This window comes from Cricetulus griseus, chromosome 8, assembly GCF_003668045.3.
Source record: "Cricetulus griseus strain 17A/GY chromosome 8, alternate assembly CriGri-PICRH-1.0, whole genome shotgun sequence".
Taxonomy (NCBI): Eukaryota; Metazoa; Chordata; class Mammalia; order Rodentia; family Cricetidae; genus Cricetulus; species Cricetulus griseus.
The window spans coordinates 32,242,347-32,259,860 of record NC_048601.1 but is presented as its reverse complement, the minus strand read 5'-3'; positions in this window follow the sequence as shown (position 1 = coordinate 32,259,860).

Below are 17,514 nucleotides of genomic sequence, written 5' to 3'. Positions count from 1 at the left end.
GTTTAGAGAGACAGTGTGTGTGTGGTGTGTGTGTGTGTGTGTGTGTGTGTGTGTGTGTGTGTGTATGTGTGTGTGAGCGCGCGCGCACACTATATACTGTGGCTGGGGGATGAAGTAGAAGTCAGTGCGCCAGAATCTGAGCCTGGTAATTGCTCTGACTGTGAAAAAATGAATGGTGACTATGGAGATGGAGTAAAAGAAGTCTATAAAGAAGCCTGGGAGGATGTGGAACCACTCAAAGCAGGTCTTATTGTGTGCTAAAGAGAATTGAATGAAGTTGGAATAAATGCAATTTCCACACACATTAACAAATCATCTGGCTGCTCCTAGCTTATTCCTTGAAAAGGTGAACTGGCTGAGTCCCGAGGCAGAGAATTATGGAAAGATCAGCCTTCCCTAAGCAAAACAAACAGCAACTTGTATGTGCTAAAATATCATAGTTTTTAAACACTCTGAGGGCATGGATACATAGAAGCAAAAATAAACCAAACACTGTGAAAGGCTGAGCCTCTCCAAAGAGAAGACATGTGGAACTACAGGATGAGAGTGGAATAGCTCCAAAAAGACACAGTGTGGAGGCGTCATCCAGGTGTTTAACAAGGCTAGAAGAGCATGTGATCCTAGTGGCTTGACCATTAGAAGCCCAAGGAGTCCCATGCGGAACGCATCCTCCTGAATCCTCAGCAGAGATTGGGCAGAGGCAGCAGAGAGGGACCATGATGAGGAAGATGAGTCTGGGATCTTTCTCAGAGCAGACGTGGGCAAAGGGGCTGAGGGAAACTGGGACATATCAAAGATCATATCTAGTCTTAAATCTAAGTTCCTGACACAGAGATTCAAACTTCCTGGAATTTCTTGAGTCATAATGTGATGTTAGTGATTTATACTGTTGAAGAGGTGACTCATGATGGGCTCCTATATGCTATCATAGTAGGGCCTAGTCACCCAAACACCAGTCAAGTGATGATAAAGGTGGAACTTCTGACCAACCTAACATCAGGAGAGGGCCTGAGGGTGTCAACTGAGCTCAATGACAAGGCAATCGAGTGAATCTTTGCTGAGGGGAAATCACTGATCTCAAACACAGGCCTTACCCTTTATCAGGGCCTGGTTCCAAACTCTGCATTGACTCCTATCTTTCAAATAGAGTAGTGTTTATAATCTATACACATCTTCCTATGCACTCTAAATCCTTTCTACATTATTTACCACACCTAATACAGTGCAAATGTTATATAAAGGTTGTTATACTATACTGTTCAATAAATAGAATTATTTAAGTTTATTCATGCTCAGCAAAGGTTTTTTTGCTTATTTTTTTTTAGGTTGTTTGGTTTGGTTTTGGTGGGAGGCATTAAGCCCAGGGCCTTGTACATGTCAGCCAAGAGCCCTGCCATTGAGCTAGGTCCTCAGGCCTTAGAGATAAGGTTCAATCTTGCCTTGAACTTGCCATATAGCCCATGCTGGCCTCTGACTCATAGTTTTCCTCCTCAGTCTCTCAAATGCTGGGATTAGGGCATATATCGCCATGACTGGCTGAAAGATATTTTTAATATATACTGGAATCTTGATTTATACCACTGGAATACATGATACAGAAGGTTGCCAATGGTTCTTAGGCAATGGTGAACTGGCTAAAACCTAAACCCTACTTGATTTCAAACCAAATTAAGGCAGCACCTATACAAGGAAGGCTATCAGAAACAGTATTTTAGCTCTGTATTTCTTAATTTAAATGTTTGCATATGATTAAAGGTATTAAGATATGAGAAAAACAGGCTGGAGAGATGGCTCAGCGGTTAAGAGCAATGACTGTTCTTCCAGAGGTCCTGAGTTCAATTGCCAGCAACCACATGGTGACTCAAAACCACCTTGAATGAGATCTGGTGCCCTCTGCTGGCATGCAGGCAAAAGACTTTATACATAATAAATAAATAAAAATCTTTAAAAAAAAACATAGACATTTAAAAAATATGAGAAAAACAAGTCATGAGGTCTATAACTAAAAGAAGACATAGTATGAACAGAGATAAAGACAGTCCAACTGCTGGAATTATTAAACAGGAACATTAAAATCTCTGTAATACACTCGGGAGGCAGAGGCAGGCGGATCTCTATGAGTTTGAGGCCAGCTTGGTCTCCAGAGCAAGTGCCAGGATAGGCTCCAAAGCTACACAGAGAAACCCTGTCTCGAAAACAAAACAAAACAAAACTCTGTAACAAAGTAGAAGTGGGGCAAAAACATAAAATTGCTCTTTTCATAGATAACAAGATGGTGTTTGCATAGAACAGCATGGCTCTCAGATAGACAGCAAAAACACAGACAACAAATGAGTTTATGTATAAGAAAATACAGCATTAGGAATCAGAAGTACTACTCGAAAGGCAGAGGCAGGTGGATCTCTGTGAGTTCAAGACCAGCCTGGTCTACAAGAGCTAGTTCCAGGACAGCCTCCAAAGCCACAGAGAAACCCTCAGAAAACAGAAAAGAAAAGAAAAAGAAAAGAAAAGAAAAGAAAAGAAAAGAAATCAGAAGTACGGATCATAGTGGCATAGGCCTTTAATCCCAGCACTGGGGAGGCAGAGGCAGTCAGATCTCTGTGAGTTTGATGCTAGCCTGTTCTACATAGAGAGTTCAGGCCAGTCAAGGGCTATACGGTGAGACTCTGTCTCAAAAGCTTAAAAAGTACAACTAATTGTTCCTCAGTGTTATCCAGTCAAAACATTAATCAAAAAATAAAAGAGGCCAGAACATCAGTTACTTTGGACAATGGTATTAATTGGTAGTGGACTGAAGGGAGGGTGCTGAATGACAAATTGTTTTAATCTTGACAAATATACTATTACATGGGTGTATAAATCTGTGAGGTTTAATTAAACTATTTATTTTAGATTTATATACTTTTCCGTGTATAAGCTATATCTCAATTGAAAAGCCAGTGAGAGGGCATGGCTCCATTGCAATAGAACATGCTTGTAAAGTAATGCTCTTATCACTGTAGAAGCCAATTCCACTAGAAATTTAATGATGTTGAAAAGGCCTTTGATTGTCCCTATCTAGTGAAGAACAGTCCTGTGGGCAAGCAGGGAGAGGAGGGACATGTTCTGCAGTGTTTCTGAGGAGGAAGCTGTCGGGAATTAGCTGAGTCCATTTTGGAATGGCTAAATTCCTTTTGGTGATGAGCAGACATGCATGAATCATTCTGTCATATATCTGACCATGATTCCAGCTGCTTTGGGATCTGCCGGGAAGTCCTCCCTGAGGGAATCACAGCAAAAAAGAGGAAGGGTTAACAGTATGGATAATATCAACCTTCCCATTCTTTTCCGTTATCAGCACTCGCCCACCCCCCAGGCTTCTGAGTGCTGAGATCTAAGAATGAAGTCACGTCTACAAACTCAAAGCTGCAGACAGGAAAACAGTCATCTCAACTCCAGTGACCAGCTAGATTTAGTAACCACCAACTACTCTAATATATTCGACTTATTTGATTTTAAAATAATTTGCCACTGGATATATCAAGTCTCCTTGGCTCCAGGGAGTAGTTTTTACAGTGCAAATACACTTTCTTGAAGTTACTATGAGGATGTGAAAGCTCACCTCCTTCCTTTTCCAAGGGGGTGATAAAGCCCACTGGGGGATATGATGGCCACCAGTCAGGGACACAGGCTGCTGACAGTTCATGAAATGCAAGTGACATCACCCCAGTGTGAGGACATTAGTCTCCCAAAGTCTCCACTTGTTTCTGAGTCAGAGACAGGCGGGCTTCAGGGAGACTGAGTGTCCCTGTGTCATAGAGCAGGAGGCTGAGAGGTTCCCAAAGATCACCTGGGCCGCTCACTCCATCCTGGTTTGTCCTAACATTAATCAAGGACTGGCTCACAGACAGGGTCAGAAGGAGAATGAAAAGCTTCTAGTACCACAGGTAGCAGATGCTCCGTGAAGAAGCAGAGCTTGTGACTCCACTGAGAATCTTCAAAAGCTTCTTCCAGAGGCCCAGCGGGTGCATGGGCTGGCCATGTTGCTGGTATACCTCACCTTCTCCCAGGGCCAGGGCGCCTCCCTGCCAAGTGTCAGGAAGCAATGCCTAGTGCATTCATTTTTCTGATGGACGGCCCTAGCTTTACCCTCTCAGTTCCATGGCATTTGGTAAATGACTAAAGTCAATGAACCTCCGTTTTCGTAAGACGGTGTTGTGAATATACAGAGCTCTGACTTCGGGTGCCTGGACCAAATATAATAGTTATCAAAATGGGCCAGCGAGGTGGCTCAGTGGGTAAAGGGACTTCTTGTCATGCCTAAGTTTGCTTTCTTGGGCCCACAATGGTGAAGAAGAGAACTGACTCCTGCAAGTTGTCCTCTGACCTCCACAGGTGCTGTGGCACACTCCCTGCCAAACTACACCCAAATAAATAAATCCGATTTTTAAAATTAAAATTGCACAATGGTGAATGATGCAGTCCTCTTGGGAATGTGAAAAAGACTACTTCCAACAGGCTCAGACCCACATATGGAAACTTTGGACATCGCTTCCATTTATCTCCCATAGATAGCATGGGAGCTCTAGAAGGAAGCTTCCAGAAAAGCTTGTCCAACTCACTCCAAGAACTAAAGAGAGCAAAAGCTCAATTGAAAAGTCCATTTCTGTTCTAACTCTTATATATCAGGTTTACTGGAGTGCTGCAAAGCAATCTAAACCTTTCGGCTCTCAGCCCTGCTCCCAAACGTGTGGGGAATTGAGGCAAGTTAATTAATGGCTCACTCATAAAACACAGGCAATAGGCCTGTATTTTAAAGTATGGTAGCAAGAATGAAATGAGATCATGGGTATCAAGCATAAAACTTGGTTAAAAAGAGCAGTAGTTGGTGACAAGCCAGAAGCAAAACAAGTGAGTCAAGTCTTCACTGCTTTTCCTAGCTCACACACAGTCTGTGGCTACCACAACAGCCAAGTCACTGCCAGTGAGCCCGCTCTGTGTCTGGTTTCCACAGACAGCACCTAGGTTTGTTTCTGCACTGCCTCTGCCTATCCCAGGCAGCCATACCAGCATCTAGTCCAGCCTTGGCTTCCCATACCTGCTGCAGTCCACATCACAAGGCTCAGGGCTTGGAAGAAGGGGAGTTAGACTCCAGTATGTGGGCAAGTCACGGGGGATTCAAGCTTCGCCTCCTCACCCATGCAAGGCAGGTGACAAGGCCTGGGCACAGGGAGGCTAGAAAGATGGGTGGGATAAGGGCTGGAAAGTGCACAGCACTTTAAAAACGAGACAGGTTTAACAGCCTAACCCAAGCTTTGGTTTAACTATAGCATTGGGTGAAACTGCTTAGAAGTTTCTACAAATTAAAATTCTAATTTGGGACCAAACAAAGGAAAATATTAATGTTAAATGGTGAGGGTGTTGGGCGTGGGCAAAGACAAGAGAGATGGTTCAGCAGCTAAGACTGCTCGCTATTCTTCTATAGGACCAGAGTTTGACTCTCAGCACCGTGTTTTTCATCTGCTTGGAGCTCTCGCTCCAGAGGATCCAACACCCTCTTCTAGCCTTTGTGGGTAAACATACACACACACACACACACACACACACACACACACACAAATAAACAAAAATCTTTAAATATTTATGTAGAGGGCTGGAGAGATGACTCAGTAAATGATTCTGAGTCTTGGCTGATCTTTCAGAGGATTTGAGTTAGATTCCCAGCACCCATTTGGAAGTTAGATGTAACTCTAGCTCCGGAGGCTCACATTCTTTCTCGTGGTCTCTTCATGCAGTGCATGTAAAGCACTCAAACATATATATATATATATATATATATATATATATATATATATATCACCATTTTTCCTTAATCCATTGTGGGAAGCATGGCTGTCATTTTCCCAAAGGACAGCTAGAGTTGTCACAGACAAGTTGAGAGGAGAGTCACTTAGCCACTTGATGGTGCTTCCAGGGACAATTCCAGCATACCTCATCTTCCAAGACCCCATTCATCTTTCAGGGAACCAAGTGCTTGGGAATGTCAGTCACTCAGAAGGGCAGCAGGGAATTTATAGGGCTGGAGAAGTGGCTCAATGGTTAAAAGTACTTACTGCTCTTGCACCCAAGTGGTGGCTCACAGCCATCCTTAACTCCAGTTCCAGGAGCTACAAAGCCCTCTTCTGGCCTCTGCTGGCACCAAGCAAGTAGATAGTGCACATACACACATAGAAGCAAAACACTCATGCATGTAAAATAAAAATAATCTTTAAAAATGTAAAATAAAAATAATCTTTAAAAACAAAAATACCTAGTTCTGATGAATATTACCAGATCAGGAAAAATAAGCCTCTTGTTTTCTTTAAAAGATGGATGACTTGTGCCTGTGTTCCCTGTGTCAGAGGTGGCACCAATGCGTGTCAACTCATAAACCAATGACATCACTTTTCTCAGACTCCATTTGTAGCATTTATGTGGCTGCTCACCTTGCCCACTGTAAACATGAACGCCCTCATTCTGACAAAAACAGGAAGGACAAGCTTAGGAGTCTACTCCGCGACTTTACACACTTAGTCCCAGCCATGAAAAGTGTTCTGAGGCAGCTTGTCTGACTGTGGACAAAAAGCCATGCTGAGTTTGTTAGTTTCCTAAGATGCCATTAACCATTGGACATTCATGAAATTCCCCAGTAATGCACACAAGAAACTCCTGCATCCCTAGCCCAAGGCTCGAGTAAAGGCCTCAGTGGCAGTAAAGTAGGGTGATATTTGGTATATGATCTGAATAGGAAGTGAAATGTTGGGGTTAGGTATGGTGGTAGAATTAAGGGTGAGCGGGGGATGAGATGGAGTGTGATGGGGTGAAAGGTTGTATTTTGAATGAAGTGATTAGGGCTAGGGCTTAGCTAAGACTCAAGGACCAGGCAAGGACAGTTCTGGGTAAAGAGCGGATGAGACACAGACAAGGGTGATTCCATCTTGGGTGGAGGTAAGAGGGTTGCTTGGGGTTATCTCGGGCTGAGGTTCAAGATTTGGATACGATACTCAACCCCACTGGCTTGAGGTTTCGTGATGGATGGCAGGGCAGGCTCAGTGATAGGGTCATGTCTGCCCTGTGCATTACTTGGCTCTCTTTTTAAAGCCAAAAGCCTGAGCCCAATTACTTGAGGTCAGGACATATGTCCTCAGCTACATCTCAGGGTCTACCCTGTCACATGACCTGGAGCCAACCCACAGCTACACCGAGACATCATCTGTTTTGGTGCCCCTCCCTATTTTTCCTTCTTCCTGAAAAGTATTTTTCCTTCTTCCTGAAAGAGCCAGCTGGCAAGTGCCCAAAAGTTCTCAAGGCCTGTCGCATGGGCCCAGAGTCTGGCAGGCCAGGCAGGTGTGGTGGGTTTGGAGTTCTGCGACCTGTGATGGAGTCACACAGGGAGAGAAGAGGCAGGGAAATTGGAGTCAGGCCTGCCTTGGGCAATTAATTTCTTGGTCCTCTTCTAGAATGGGGTTTTTCATTCTTATCTGCCGGGTTTGGAGACTGAGGGAGTAGTGAATGTGGAGAGAGCTTCCCAAGGCCGTAAAGCAGCACTGGCAATGAGTATCCATCATCTCAACGCGGAGACCACAAGGCAGCTGCCAGCTGGTAGATGACCTGCCCCAGGCCTCTCAGCAGAAGAGCTCCCACCCAGTGGGTCTCCAATTCCTCCCCACATACTGGCTTTAACAATTTGAGTCTCAAAGTGGGCAGAGCAGGAAGCGTATCTGGGGCAAGGCTTGCTTCACCCAGCTGCTGTAACAGGACACTGGAGAAGCCTGGCTCATCCCTGACTGTTCTCTAGCCCTGCTTTCTGTTGCAGCCATGATATTGGTACATAATGGTTTAAGTTTCAGTGACAAGAGCAGCTGGGACCTTGCTGGATCCAAACAGGTGCTCAGGAGTTCCAGAGACTGACAAGCCGGCAGCCAGGGCTGGCCCAGCAAAGAGACCGAGAGGCAGTCCACCCATGAACAGTCTAGGATGCTCTTCACTCCATATTGCACTCCAGTTGTATTCCTAAATTTCACCATTAGAAAGCCATTCCCTTCCCCCACCATTTTAAAACAAAAAGACCCCAGTGTACAAGCTTAAGTCCTGAAACCAATAAAGTCTTTGCTCTACAGCACATCTTTCCAGTATCCTATCATGGCCGTTTTCTCTGTGCCCAATTCTTGTCTAACATTCCCAGCCCACCTATGTGCTCAGTATCCAACATCTCCATCTGTGGCCCAGACTAACCCCCTCGTGTCCAAGGCCTTGGAGCCCTATGTTTTCCCAGATGCCCAAGTGACCCATACTGACAATCTCAACCCAACTATGTCCATGGGAAGTTGGCAGCTGTCCCTATTTCCTTCAGATACTCCTTGCCATGGTTTGCATACAGTTAGCATACGTCGCCTAAAAGTTCATACACATTGAAATTGAAACCCCATTAAGAGGAAGTAGGAGAGTAGAAACAATCTGACTAGATTTTTATTATTTCATGTAAGGTCTAACCATGTAGCTTAAACTAGTCTCAAACTTGCCACAGTCCTTTTGCCTCAGCCTCACTGTGCCTGAATACAGTCTGTGGAGTAATTAAGATTAGAAAAGGTCAGTAGAACAGAGTTAGGTGAGGACCTTATCAGACAAAAGAGAACAGAGGACATGGGTGGACGGATAGAGAGAGAGAGACAGACAGACAGACAGACAGACAGACAGACAGACAGACACACACACACACACACACACACACACACACACACACACACACTCACACACACACACACACACCTGATGTCTTGCATGGCATCCTGTACTATGTCAGGACTCTGCCAACAAGGTCATGGCCTTAGCTGCTGATGCATACATAAGCCAAGACAAGCCTTTTTCTTCTGAGTACACAGCCTTACCGTACTTTGCTATCACGAGAAAGGAACGGCTAACCTTTCTCCAGGGCCCCTGGTAGTCTGTCTTACTCTCCCCTTGCTTCTGCCCTCTCACTTTTCAACTCCCTCCATTTCACTGATTCACCTGATCTGCTCAGGTCCAGTCAATTTTCATCCAGCACCTGCTGCAGTATCCCTTCCGAAGGTCCCCTCTCCTTCAGCCATGGCCTTGTCAGGTCCATTCCTAGCTTGATCAGGATGAAGCCTTGATCATGCTGTTCCTGGACCCCTACACCTTTAATGGCTGTCTTTCAGCCATGGACCACAGTCCCCACCACAAGAACCTCACCACCTGGCCCTAGCCTGACGCTGTCTGGCATCTTCTCCTGCACAGTGAACCTCCATCCAGCTCTAGGTTTGGCACGTATGAATGCTCAGTTATCCTTTCCAGTGTTGTTTCCCTTCTGCTTCTGCAGTCCAGCTCCTATTTCTCTTTACTGACTCATATCAAGGTCTCCTCTCCCATGGCCTCCAGCAGTAGACTGCATCGTAGTCCCCAAAGCTATCCAGATCTTGAATCCTGTGCCTACAATGTCACATTAAGGGCAAGGAGAGCTTCACAGATGTACTGAAGTCAGGGACCATATGATGGGAGAGCACTGACTACTTTTTCTGCTGTTGTGACCAAATATCTGGAAGAAGCAGCTCAAGAGAGGGAGGATTTCATTTGGCTCACAGTTCAAGAGGATTTGTTCCATCATGGTGGGAAAAGCATAGAAACCCCATGGAGGCAGGAGTGTGTATCAGGCACTCCCCATCTTTCCCCATGGTAGAAAAGTATCAGAGCAGACAGGTAAGAGGGTTGAGCTACAAAACCCCAAGCTCATCACCCTTACCCCAGCCAGTGACTGGCTTCCATGAATGAGGCTTTACTTCCCACAATCCACCATCTTTCAAAACAGTGCTACTAGCTGGGGGGCGAGTGTTCAAACACATGAGCCCAAGGGAAACATCCAGACCACAATAAAGAGATTCTCCTGGGTTGTCCACTTAGCCATGCAATCACTGACCTTTAAGCCTTGTGCTTAAATTTCATAACAGTAACTTCATGTGGAATAATCCTTCTGTACTATGCTGCTCTCATTGTTAATAAAGAATGGACTAGGCAAACCTTAAATGCCCTCCCCTGATAATGAAATTGGTGACTACTTTATGTGCCATCCTAGAGTCTTCATCCAGTAGCTGATGGAAGCAAAAGCAGATACCCACAGCTAAATACTGAGCAGAGAGAGAGAGAGAGAGAGAGAGAGAGAGAGAGAGAGAGAGAGAGAGAGAGAGAGTGATGATTAAAGGGGTCAAGACCAGGCTGGTGAAACCCACAGAAACAGCTGACCTGAACAAGGGGGAGTTCATGGACTCCAGACTGATAGTTAGAAAACCAGCATAGGACTGATCCAGACCCCCTGAAAGAGGATGTCAGTGAGGAGGCCTCAGAAATCTACGGGGTCTCTGGTAGTAGATCAGTATTTATCCCTACCATACAAATAGACTTTTGGAGCCCACTCCACACAGAGGGATCCTCTCTCAGCCTAGACACATGGGGGAGGGCCTAGGCCCTGCTCCAAAAGATATGACAGACTCTGAAGATCCCCCGTGGAAGGCTTTGCTCTCCCTGGGGAGCAGAAAGGGTATGGGATAGCGTGTTGGGATGGGCAGGGGAGGAGGGGAAGGAGAAGGTACTGGGATTGACATATAAAACAAGCTTGTTTATAATCTAAATTTAAAAAAAAATGGAAGAGAAAAGAAGAAATCATTAAAAAAAATGGACTAGCCAATAGGCAGGCAGTATTTTCAGGGCAGAGAGAACACTGGGAAGAAGGTCAGAGTCAAGGAGTCCCTGGGAGATGCAGAGGAGATGAACTTGCCATACTGAGATAAGGTATGGAGCCACACAATTGAATATAGACAGGAATATGGGTTAATTAAAGTTGTAAGAACTAGTTAGTAACACGCCTAAGCTATCGGCTGAGCATTTATAATTAATAATAAGTCTCAGTGTGGTTATTTGGGAGCCAGTTGGTGAAAGAGAGCTGATTGCCAGGTCAGAGAGAAATGCCACCTATGGTAACTCCCTTTAAAATGTTCCTTTTCCCTGAGTCCATTAGCTAGTAAGTTGATTTGCAGGTCCAAAGGGGTCACACTTAAGGAGCCTGAGAGTTTCTCTAGCTTGACACTGAGCCATGAACACTGCTAACTACCTTCTAGGTTGCCATCCATGGTCCTCCATCCTCACAGAAGTCCCAGTGTGTTACATCTGTCCCCTCCTTGTCATTGCTCTCGAGCCACTGGAAGAGTATCATGTGGGCTGTGATTGATCTTAACCTTCATGGGTTAATTCTTTTCCAGCCAGCAAGGTTCTGGGAGTCGTTTCCTGGCGACTTCTGGGAAACAGACTATTTCCCTCTTAACAGGAAGTCTTAGAAAGCTATGCCTCACTCCACAGGGTATAGCTTGCTGCCACTGGAGCTGTCATCTGACCAAAAGGGGGACCAGTCTCAGAGGAAGCTGACACTGAAATAGCAGAGTGGATAGATGGTAAGAGACCAAGAGCTATTGCATTGCCACAGGAAGGGCCAGGGCCAACCTATGTCAGCTACTGTGCATGCATGTGACTGGTTAGAGCATGAGACAGAGGTGAAGAAAACAGTGTTGCTTGAGTTACTTGTGGTCGAAGGCCCACAGCTGGCTGAACATCTCTGTCCTGGGAGGTTTATATTACAACATCACTTCCTGCTTCTCGTCAGCCACCCAATGTTTTCCAGTCCTGGCCATGTTGGAGAAGAGCCTTTCCCTTTTATTTTGCAGATAGAGAGGCAGATAGATGAATCTGTGCCCAACTATTGGGCACATGTGGGAAGTACAGGGCCTCTACTGTCCCTATGACTTCAGTGGAAGGGAAGAATTACCAGCTTCAAGAATGGTTAGAGCTCAGGCAGAGAGCTCCTTTCCCAGGCACTGGCTGAGCTTGAGTAAGTCTCTTCAGATGCTTCTGATGCAGTGCATGGTGAAGGCGAACATTCCAAGGAGAGCCTCTGGTCAAGGCAACTGCCATCTTGCCCTGGCCTTCCAGCTGCTAGTCTGTCTGTGCAGGCAGTGACAGAATTGCAGAACTGGACAGTAGCAAAGAATAGGCTCCAGGAGCCAGCAGTTTGTGGATGATGGCCACACCTTTGGCACTGACTATTGTATCACCTCTGACTTGCTTCCTAATCTTCAGCTTTTCAGTGTACAAAATCACAGCAGTGATGCCCACTACACAAGATTGACATTAGCATTCGATGGAAGCCCCACTTTCCGGACACGCAGTGTAGGCAGTGGTGGCTCTTGCTGTCATATGTTATTATTCCTGGAATGGGGTGTTGTTTATTTTAATCCATACCTATCATTCTTTTATTTTGAAAATGATGTAAATGAATCAGCATGTATGTTGTTCTTGAACTGGAATATTGGCATCTTTCACTCAGTGTGACTTTGGGGTCCATGGAAAGAGTTGAGTTGTAAATATCTTTTTTTTTTTACTGGAAAAAAATTTCATACAATATATTCTGATAATGCTTTCCCCTCTCCCAACTCCTTCCAGATCCTTCCCACCTCCTCATGCACCAAACTCCACACACAACATTTATTTCTGTCTTTAGAAACCCAACAGGCAAACAAACAACAACAACAAAAATTTAAAAACAGAACGAGTATAAGCAACACATACACAGACACAAAGCCAAAACAAAACTCACAAAATAAAAAATTGAAAACATAATATACAAACAAAAGACTAATAAAACCAAAAGAGAGAAAAAGCCCAAACAAAGCAACATGAGACCAAAAGTCTATACAAAATACCATTTTATGTTGGCTATCTCCTGCTGCTGGCCCTTAAGTGTGGTTTATACACCCAGTGAGACTCCCATTTGGAGAAAACTAATTTTTCTGTTGTAAGCAGATATCAACTGAAGACAGCTTCTTTGTTAGGGGTGAGGGCTCATGTTCACTTCTGGAGTAAGGAGGTTTTAGAACTCTAGAACACAGCAGTCGGTCCTCAAACTTCTGATGGGAGTTAAGCAATGACATTCTGGAACAGCGCCCAGGCCAGGCTGCCACAGCACTAGGGGCATAGTGACTTGCCAACCATCTGGACTGTGACTCAAAAGAAAAGATAGCCCAGAGCTGGAACCTAGTGAAGCAGGCAGAGAAATGGTCATCTGACAGTGAGACATTGGGCAACGGCAACCATCAGTCTTACCGGAGCTCTGCTCACATTCCCATGGGAGGTGCTGGTCATTTGCTGGCGCCACGGGTGGGCAAACAGCGATATAGGCTCACCTCTCAGATAGAATCCTGGGAACAGAGGTCTAGAGAGGGTATAGAAGGTAGGGCTATGCTAGCATAGGTCTACGGGTTCCTGATACTCAAATCCATGGCTCTGATCCTTGAGGGAATCATGACTAACTGTGTTGGGTTTGCTATGACAGGTCATATTTCTCTAGATTTATTTGTTTGTTTGAACTAAAGTGTCCTTTCTGTAGTCATAGGGCAAAACTGTGGAGGAGGCACAGCAGCCCCATTGTCCTCAGACTCCCTTTCATTCCTCTTGTCTAACCTCCCTCCCTTCCCCACACTCAGCTATTAGCAGTCCTCAGGGCTTCCCAGCTGCCCAGTCTCAGCTCCCTTGCTGGTTTCCACTGTCTTCTTTAAGTGTTTTAGAAGTTGTTTATGTACTGTCTACTTATAACCCCTACCACCACCCCACATACTTGACTGTAGGCTCCATAAAGGAAGAGACTCTACTCAAGGCCAGAGCCCCAGCACCTAAAATAGGGCCTACCATATACTATGTACTTATTATGTATAAACATATATACCTATTATGTATAAATATAAACAGTGCCTAGAATATACTAGGTACTTAATAAATATTTTCAAAAACCAAGTCACTTACACAGAAGTAATGGAGACTTGCCATGATCCTTCCTGCAGTGTAACAGAATTACAAAAGAGGAGGACCCTTCAAGAGCAGAAGTGTGCTGGGAGGAAGAAAAAAGATTTGCTGAGCCCTTGCTAAGGGCCAAGCACCAGGCTAGGTAATAAATATACATTATCCAAGACAATGGCTGTGCATGGTAGATGCCCCGTGACAGGTTAATAATTAACCCAGAGCAATTAGTCTCTATTAAAGGAACTTAAGAAATGGGAGATATAAAAAAGGAGTTGGAGTCTGAGATGGAATTTTCCAAGTACCTATCTTAGCACACTGTAGGCAAAACTTACCCTGCCTACTTGTAAGAGGGATTGCTTTAAACATCACAATTTGTCAGTTAAGCCTAGAGGGACTGTCACTGCCCAGGTAGGAAGTCTTCAAGTCAATGGGGCTTCCATGTACTTTCTCCTGCAGACATGAAGTATGAATGGAAGACCCTTTGTTAAGACATAGTCAGGGTGGAAACTGTTGACTCCTTTCACATAGTAAAAAAGACCCTAAGGAATTTTAAAGACCAAAAGTAGCCATAAATATGTCTAACAATACCTGGGAAATAATTATAAGTGTGATTTTTGTCAGTTATATTTGACTTCGGTCAGATTCATATGAAACTTATGTGGTGGCTTCCAGTGAGGCTAGTATGTTACTGTGCTGCTAGCTGTCATTAAGATCCAGCCACGGTCTAAGCTCATTTCCACTGGCAAAGGGTCTCTGGTCCTGAGATTAGCAGGCACAACCTAGAAACAAATAATGTCTTCCAAGGAGGTGTTTCTGAGAGAAGACCCAAGAACCAATGAAAAGAGACAGACTAGACAGCCACCACCAGAATTAAAACTTAGTCCCGATAAAGTATCTCCATCTTATACAGAAAGACCTCTCAACAAGAGCCCAGCTGGATTTCAGTATTTCTATGGCCAGAGCTATCCTTTCCCAGTTTCTGTACTTTTAGCAACTGTGAGGCATTACATTTATCCTTCCCCTTGCCCACCAATGCACTTCCAGGATGTATCAATCAGGTAGCTTCCCTTCTTGGCCTTTGGATCTACAAGAGAAGAGAAGCCACACAAGGGAAGTCTTGTTGGAATGTGATAACAGTCATATGGCCTTAGATTTCAAGCTAGATGTCATAATTTGATGTGAATTAGTGGTGGGAAGCTAGAATGAAATGTACATATGTACAATGGCAGTCATGTGAATAATGTAAGCCAAAGAATTCACTTAAGTAGAATGAAAAGAAAAATGGCCCCATTCTTCCATTCCTCCTTCTGTCTAGACCATCTCTAGTGGTACTTCGCAGCATCTCTATCCTTGACTCTTGATGGGCCTTGTAACATATTACCATTGTATCCCTCCCTCCCTCCCTCCTTCCCTCCTTCCCTCCCTTCCTGACTCCCTCCCTCCCTTCTTCCCTCCCTTCCTGCCTGCCTTCCTGCCTTCCTGCCTTCCTTCCCTCTTGCCTCTTTGAATCCTGATACCAGCATATAACTGTCCATTTGTGTTGCTCTAATGAAATTATAAGGAACAATCACATTCCTCATAGTTATAGACACTGGAAATCCAAGCTGAAGGTTCAAGCATTGGTTTGGTGGGAGCCACTCTCTGTTTCCAAGGTAGTGTCTTTTTTTTCTGTGTCCTCAGAGTGGAAAGTGAAAAGGCCAGAGAGTTCTTTCTAAAGTGTCTTTCATAAGGGCATTCATTCATTCATTCATTCATTTATCCATCCATCCATAAGACAGGTGCTTTAATGGCTGCATCACTTCCCAGAGACCCCACTCTTTTAACCACTGTGAGAACACAATTTCACTATGAGTTTTGTAGAGGACTTTCTCAAACCACAGTAGCATGTAGACAAGATCAATGATCAATGGAAAACATGTGGCCCTATTAGCTCCCCTGTTCCCGCTGAAATCTAGACAATTCTCATTCCTGAAAGACGGGGACCAACAAGCCCTGAGCTGACGTTCCAGCATAAGCAAGGTCAGTTGAGACCAACAGAGTCTGCCCGAGATCAATAACACCTCCTGCTTGATCTTTACACAAAAGCTACTGTGGTAAGATCACTAAGATCGGCAGTAATTTGTTACACAGCAACAGCTTGCTGGTGTGTTTTTCTTCAACTATTTCCTTTCTGTCACTAAGATTACTCATCAGATCTCTTGTTTCAAATACTGGGGTCTCCTTGTCTGTTACCATCTTCCTGGGTGCTTAGCCCTGCTTTGTGTTCTGATGTTCTGCTTATTTGGGTCCTGTCCCTTCTTTTCATGAGTTCTGCTTCCTGTGCAGACTTTGGAAGGATTCAGTTAGGTGGTGAATATGGTTATCATGGCCTGGAAAATGCAAGCACAGTAGTGATTGCAATAGTAGTGGCAAGTGTGTGGCATCCTAAGTTGGCAGAGCTGGAAGAGAGATCCATCCTACTTCTGTATTTTACAAGATTCTATTTTCTTCTCTCCACTCTGGCTGGAGCTTTCTAAATCATAATAGTATCCTTGACTCTCCTGCTTATATGATTAAATGGATCTCTATGTCCCAAGAAGAACATTCTCAGTTTTTCAAAGTGAATTAAGTTCTTCATGAGACTCCTTCCTGCCTATTCTGCCCTCCTTTCTCCTCCTCTCTTACCTCCAATCCTGTCTCTAAGTCCCAGCGATCATCCCGCAAACTCTCCCTGCTCCGAAGTTCCCATTGCTTTGCACATGTCCTCGCCTCGTACCCCAGTAATGAGCTTATGCACCAAATCTATGTCCTCTGTTAACGCATTCGGTGTATCCCAGAGGCCCACTGTATCTCTTTCTTCTCTGGTACCTGAAAGCATATCTTGTCCATCACGCTTACCACACTGTCCTGGAGATGTCTACACAGCCAGCCCCATTGCTCAGCCATGCACCACCCTGGGGCAGAGGCAGCATCTTTTCACTCCTGAGTCTTCTAGTGCTGAGTACAGTACCTGCCTCCAACTTAAATACTAAGGGAATGGATGTTAGGGTAAGTGTGTGGATGGCCTTGTGCTGCTGTTTAACTAGTCAAGTGTAGATTTCCTTCTTTCGAGGTAAGAAACAAATTCTCCAGGGCCAGGAATGAGACTTAGATCTCCCTCCAGAATAGGCAGGGATGAGGCTCATGAAGATCTAAACTCACTTTAAAAAAGAACTATGAGAATGTTCTCCTCAAGGCATGGAAATCCATTTAATCATTTAAGCAGGAGTCCTGTGGTCTTATGGATGATTTTGAAAGCTCTGAACAGTCAGAGTGGAGAGAGTACATATGAGACTAGGCTGCACAGAGGCTGAAGACTCATCAGCGGCTGACTGCCTGGCTGCTGGCCCTGTTCTTGTTTCAGTTTCCATCTCAGGAAGGAATGCTCTTTATGGCTTCTTTCTTCATCCTCTCTTCCTGGCCAGCCAAGCCCAGACTATTGCAAAATCACTTTTTAAAAATTGCTATGGAGCAAAGGATCAAATTCCTTTGTCCTTAGCTGGCATACCTTGCCTGGGTCCCTGTGGGTAAGAGTAAAACAAACTTCAAATGGGATCTTAAAGAAGTTGGCCACTCCTAGAAGTCTGAAAAGAGAATGAGAGTTTACCAAAGAAAGCAAGG